Source organism: Pseudophryne corroboree, chromosome 3, assembly GCF_028390025.1.
Source record: "Pseudophryne corroboree isolate aPseCor3 chromosome 3, aPseCor3.hap2, whole genome shotgun sequence".
Lineage (NCBI taxonomy): Eukaryota > Metazoa > Chordata > Amphibia > Anura > Myobatrachidae > Pseudophryne > Pseudophryne corroboree.
The window spans coordinates 511,906,220-511,911,949 of NC_086446.1; the positions used below are offsets into that span (position 1 = coordinate 511,906,220).

General features: G+C 43.4%; 4 non-coding genes across 4 annotated transcripts; 3 read left to right on the forward strand and 1 right to left on the reverse strand.

Moving 5' to 3' along the window:
• Positions 1 to 1,650: 1,650 nt before the first annotated feature.
• Positions 1,651 to 1,757, reverse strand: LOC134899959 (U6 spliceosomal RNA). The gene has a single exon (XR_010173483.1). It is a non-coding gene; the product is annotated as a U6 spliceosomal RNA (small nuclear RNA).
• Positions 1,758 to 2,552: 795 nt separating this feature from the next.
• TRNAM-CAU (transfer RNA methionine (anticodon CAU)) lies at positions 2,553 to 2,624 on the forward strand. The gene has a single exon. It is a non-coding gene; the product is annotated as a tRNA-Met (tRNA).
• A 740-nt stretch (positions 2,625 to 3,364) lies between these two features.
• On the forward strand, positions 3,365 to 3,436 carry TRNAQ-CUG (transfer RNA glutamine (anticodon CUG)). Its single transcript has one exon. It is a non-coding gene; the product is annotated as a tRNA-Gln (tRNA).
• A 568-nt stretch (positions 3,437 to 4,004) lies between these two features.
• Positions 4,005 to 4,076, forward strand: TRNAQ-UUG (transfer RNA glutamine (anticodon UUG)). Its single transcript has one exon. It is a non-coding gene; the product is annotated as a tRNA-Gln (tRNA).
• Positions 4,077 to 5,730: the final 1,654 nt, after the last annotated feature.

The window sequence follows — 5,730 nt, forward strand, 5'->3', positions numbered from 1 at the left end:
TAATTCCCACCCTGCATTGCATATTTAAAACCATCCCTTGATCTGATTGGCCCACAGCCCGCCATGATCACTAGCCAAGATAACCATCGATGAGTGCAAACCATTGATGGTTCCATGACATAGATGTTCATCACCAGTGGCACCATTGATGCTGAACAGCTATTGTTAAATCACTGTTGGTCAGCATGGTGCATATGTTATAACAGCAGAGCATGAGAGAAATTGTTATTTTTCTTTTTTTTTTTTGAAGGAAAGAAGATGAAAAAAGTTTATTTTATTAAATTATTTTTCACTTAAAAAAAAGGCACACTTCAGCCATTTAACAGCTTAAATACCTCCAGTACTTTCCTTATGACCTCTAACAGCCTTCTCTATGATTCTGCAAATGAAATTACATACCTCCCAACTTTATTCTTTCTGTAATAGGGACACTCTGGAAAGGGGGTGTGGCCTATGGAAATGGGGCGTGACTTCACGGAGGACCCGTGATCGCAAGCCACGTCCCCGTTTTCGTCACTGAGGGGGCATGCCCAGCGCTCCGTGAGCTGCTGCCATTCCCCCTCTCCTCCTGTCTCCACTGATAGCCTTCCAACTGCCCCCCCCCCCTCCACTGCGGGACACTGCGGCCCGCGGGTGGGACAATGGGACATTCACAAAAAAATGGGACTGTCCCGCGAAAATCGGGACAGTTGGGAGGTATGAAATTGTCATATTTTTGAGGTCCAGGAAGGCCACCCCATTTTTTCATGCACTTCTCTCACATTGCATATGGCTGACATATTGCAAACCCCCACTACGAGTACTGCAAATAGGCATTTTTAATTGGGTTGTAGTATTCTCAGGAGCACTCATTTGCGCAAATGTCTGTGAGTTTCATGAAACAACTCGCAACTCACACCTACTGTAATTGGATTGATTTCAATGAGTTAATTATATTGCACCATATGGAAAAACCAATGCATTTTTATAAAAATGTTTCTTAATAAAACAATATTTTTATATATTGTAATTTGGAAGGTAAATGAAAAAGAAAAAAAAAATCTCAGAAGTTGTTTTCTGGTCAAGCTCATTTTTGTGACACTTATACCCCTTTTCCACCTACTAAGCACGGGTCGCAGCCGGGAGCCTGACACGGGTGCTACCCGGCTGCGGCCCGTGCTCAGCCCACTTTCCCACTGCGCTCACCAACCTGGCATATTGCCGAGTTGGTGACGCTGCTAGCAACGCGGCAGTGGCGGAGCTGGAAGATCACATGATCTCCCAGCGCCGCCCTTCCATAGACTGTGAACGGGAGCCGTGTCGCATCGACACAGCTCCCGTTTACACTGCAGAGCTAACCGGGTTGAACTCGTGTTCAACCCGGCATACAACCCGGGTAGGATTCCCGGAACACTTGATCCGGGTTGACCCTTTTCCACTAACAAAAAACACGGGTAAATGCGCGCCCCCGTGTATTTACCCGTGTTTTTGAGCTAGTGGAAAAGAGGTATAACCGACCTCATAATTCGACCAGTAGTTGAGGATATGAAACACTTCACTCCGTAAGTTGCCATTAAGCAGTTAAAACACAATAAAAAAAGGTGAAAATAATAGACTGAAGCCTTATAGTAATAACAATAATAATAATCAAAAAATCAACAAATGCTGTGACAAAATATGGAACGCTTCACGAATTTGCGTGTCATCCTTGCGCAGGGGCCATGCTAATCTTCTCTGTATCGTTCCAATTTTAGTATATGTGCTGCCGAAGCGAGCACAAACACACTGCTCACCCCAATGGTATATATAGTACAAAAAAAACGTTTATTTTAACTCATGGAGAGATATTGCATTCACATAATGACTGAAGTCTCTCGAGAACATCCATTTAAAATGAACTAATAACCTTTGTTGTTTAAAGCCAGAGTACTGCAATATGTATATATGCAAGCTGCTACACACAGAATCAAAACTCTATATGCAAATAAAGATTCTATATGCAAATTAGTAGGCGAGCTGCAGGGGATTATGGGAGCATCCGGCCAGCTCGCTTTGCAAGTTGCAGCCGCTGTGGGTGGGTTTACTCATATGCTGCACGCAGAAAGACCGAAAGAGGCGTTCTGTTCTCAGAGTAGGAAGACTGCATAATGGGATGTAGCAAGCTGGTAGCTACAGAGATCACGGTTTTGTGTCAGGATATTCTCTGTTAGCGCTAGAATGTGTGCGTCGCAATATGCTCACCTTGACTGTGTGTATCAGAACAGTATCTGCTTAGTTCCAGAATGTCTGTGTCAGAAGAGTCTCTTCTTAGCTGTAGGATGTTTGTGTCAGACTATTCTCTGCCTACTTGTAGAAGACATTTGTGACAGGCAATTAGGGTCTATGAGACTCCTAGCCTGTGCTTGCTTCCCCAGTGCCAACACATCTTTATTCCACACATAGACACAACCATGCAGACAGTGCAGTACAGTCATGTGATGACCGATCATGCTGTGTTCCCGCCAGTGTCCCTGTAGCAGCGGCAGTGCATGTACTCCGGCATATTAGACTACCTGGCTGCTGTATAACCAAGTAGCAGAGTGGCGCAGCGGAAGCGTGCTGGGCCCATAACCCAGAGGTCGATGGATCGAAACCATCCTCTGCTAGATGTTTTTTTTTTTGCATAATTACAAGAATTTGTTTTACAGTAACAAAATATTCTCCTGTAGAAGAACGCAGCCAACGATTATTTATAGTTTTATTTTTCTGTTGTGGTATCTTTGAAATGCCCCACTAATTTTGCCTTCTAAACTCACCAGTAATGCAATGAAAACGTCACTATTTTAACCAGAAAATCCGCGTTTAGAGCTTTAGATCAACATATGCTCCTGTAACAACTAAGTGGTTGCTTATTCACTTTACCATAGGTCACTAATTTTACATTACATGGATATGTAGATTCAGATTGTAAATGTGTGTGTATTTTACAAGTCAGATTTACATTTTTTCGCTTCACAGTATTCAACTATTTGTATTCCCCTATTTGTATTCCCACTGCATTCCCCTATGTGTATCCACACTGCATTCACTGTATTCCCCTATGTGTATTCCCTCTGTATTCCTTTTATTCCCCATGGTATTTGAAAAGTCTGCGATGAATCAGCATCTAGAACTAGATAAACTATATAGTATAGTATATTTGTATAGTTAATGGGACTACAAATCTCCCAGACACAGGCTCTGCTAGCAACTATGTTATCACAACAGGTGAAAAGTGACCTATCCCTGACTGCATGGGACACTGCTGTTGGTTCACCAAATATACACTTATACGTTGATTTAATAATATCACTAATTAGGACAAAGTGACGTTTACAAAGTGTACTTTCCTGCCTGTACAGAAGGTGGTTCCATGGTGTAATGGTTAGCACTCTGGACTCTGAATCCAGCGATCCGAGTTCAAATCTCGGTGGAACCTAAGATTTTTTTTTTTTTTAAACTAGTGTTCATGTAACGATTTCTGTGCTAGCAGTTTTCTAAAAACATCGTTAGCATTTGTGAAGAGAGACCGTATCTGGTAATTAAACCAGTTTCACAGTTGTAAGTGGTATTCTCTTTCATTGCAAACATAATATACATGAATGAATAAATAGTCCACTTTTCTGAAGTAATAATTTTTGGAGCCACCTCAATGTGTATAAAATGTTGGACATAACTGTACACTTGTGTAGCATCTGCTTTCTGTTTACTTCACATTCACTTTTCTGTTTCAAGTCAATTATGTATTGGCCGCTGAATCTACCCTGCTAAAATTCAGCTGGTTTCAGTGGTGTCTGCGTGATACATATTTGTAAGTACTGTAGACACGAGTAACATGCAAAGGACTTAAAGACTCTATACAAACACGTTTCTAGGGGTGCTAGTCTGGAATTCAGTCATCCACACTCATAACGCCAAACCCCATAAGCAGAATGATCCTAACAAACATGTACTATAAATATAAAGACAGGAGTGATGAGCCTTGTACTTTGACTGAGCTATCAGCTGGTTCCATGGTGTAATGGTTAGCACTCTGGACTTTGAATCCAGCGATCCGAGTTCAAATCTCGGTGGAACCTGAGTTTTTTCACCCCCCCCCCTGATTTTTTTTTTACTATAATTTCTCATACGTCCTAGAGGATGCTGGGGTCACTTCAAGAACCATGGGGTATAGACGGGATCCGCAGGAGACATGGGCACTTTTAGAGTTTCAAAGGGTGTAACCTGGCTGCTCCCTCTATGCCCCTCCTCCAGACTCCAGTTTAGAATCTGTGCCCAGTGAGACTGGATGCACTCTGAGGAGCTCTACTGAGTTTCTCTGAAAAAGACTTATGTTAGGTTTTTTATTTGCAGGGAGAACTGCTGGCAACAGTCTCCCTGCATCGTGGGACTTAGGGGAGAGAAGTCAGACCTACTTCTGTGAGTTTCAACGCTCTGCTTCTTTGGCTACAGGACACCATTAGCTCCTGAGGGTTTGATCACTAGGTACGCCTAGGGGCTCATTCCCAGAGCCGGCTGTCACCCCCCTTGCAGAGCCAGAAGTCAGAAGACAGGTGAGTAGAAGAAGCAAAGAAGACTTCAGTGATGGCTTCTGAGGTACCGCACAGCGATCGCACGCTGCGCGCCAGGCTCCCACCCACAGAGGCACTACAGGGTGCAGGGCGCGGGGGGGGGGGGGGGCCTGGGCAGCATATATACCTCAATATAAGACTGACAACAGGGGACATAGGGCCTGTATAAAGATTTTTAACAAAAATAGTGGGACTGAAGCGCGTCATTATGGGGGCGGGGCTTAGCCCTCACGGCTCACACAGCCAGTGCCATTTTCTCTTGCAGAGACACTGGTCCTTCCTCACACTGCTGAAAGTATCAGGGTGCAAAACGGGGGGGGGGGGAGGGGGCACAGTAAATTTGGTGCAAACTATAACATTCTATAGTGTTCAGAACTGTTGATTAAGCGGCGCTGGGTTATGAGCTGGCAAACTCTATCTGTGTCTCTCTGACATGTTTGGTACACGTGTGTCGGCATGTCTGAGGCGGAGTGCTTCCCACAAACGGCTGTGGGAGTGACCCTGTCGGCACCGCCGACTCCTGATGGTACTTGGTACATGTGTGTCAACATGTCAGTGGATCAATGTTTTTTCCCAAGAGAAAACTATATTAGGGACACAGACGTGTGTGGGTGGCCCAGTTGGCACCACCAGTTTCTGACTGGGTAAAAAAATTGCATGTTAATGTGATGCATATCAGAAAGGGCTATGTATATATATATATATATATATATATATAGTAAGGTTGCATAAATCGGTGACACAGACGTAGAAATATCTATGGAGGATGTCTTGTTCATAGCTATATTTCCCTCAGACCCCTCGGGGTCGCAAAAATGTTATTTTGCTCAGTTACTACTCCCTGATACCGACACAGATGCTAATTCCTATGTCGACCATAATGTTTCCTGATGAGATCCGGAAAAAAAAAAAAAGAGCATTTAGTACATGATTAGTGCATAATAAGGACGTATTAACGTAACTGTGGACCCTGCTGTTCCGAACAAAGGCGTCTATGTGTGTATATATGTATATATTTGTATGTATGTGTATATATATATATAGAGAGAGAGAGAGAGAGAGATAAATTTATAATAAAGCTGAAGTAACATTCTTCATTCTCATGTGCTGAACGCTCTGTTTGAGAAAGTCTGGGTCAGCCCTGACAAGATGGTTTCAAATC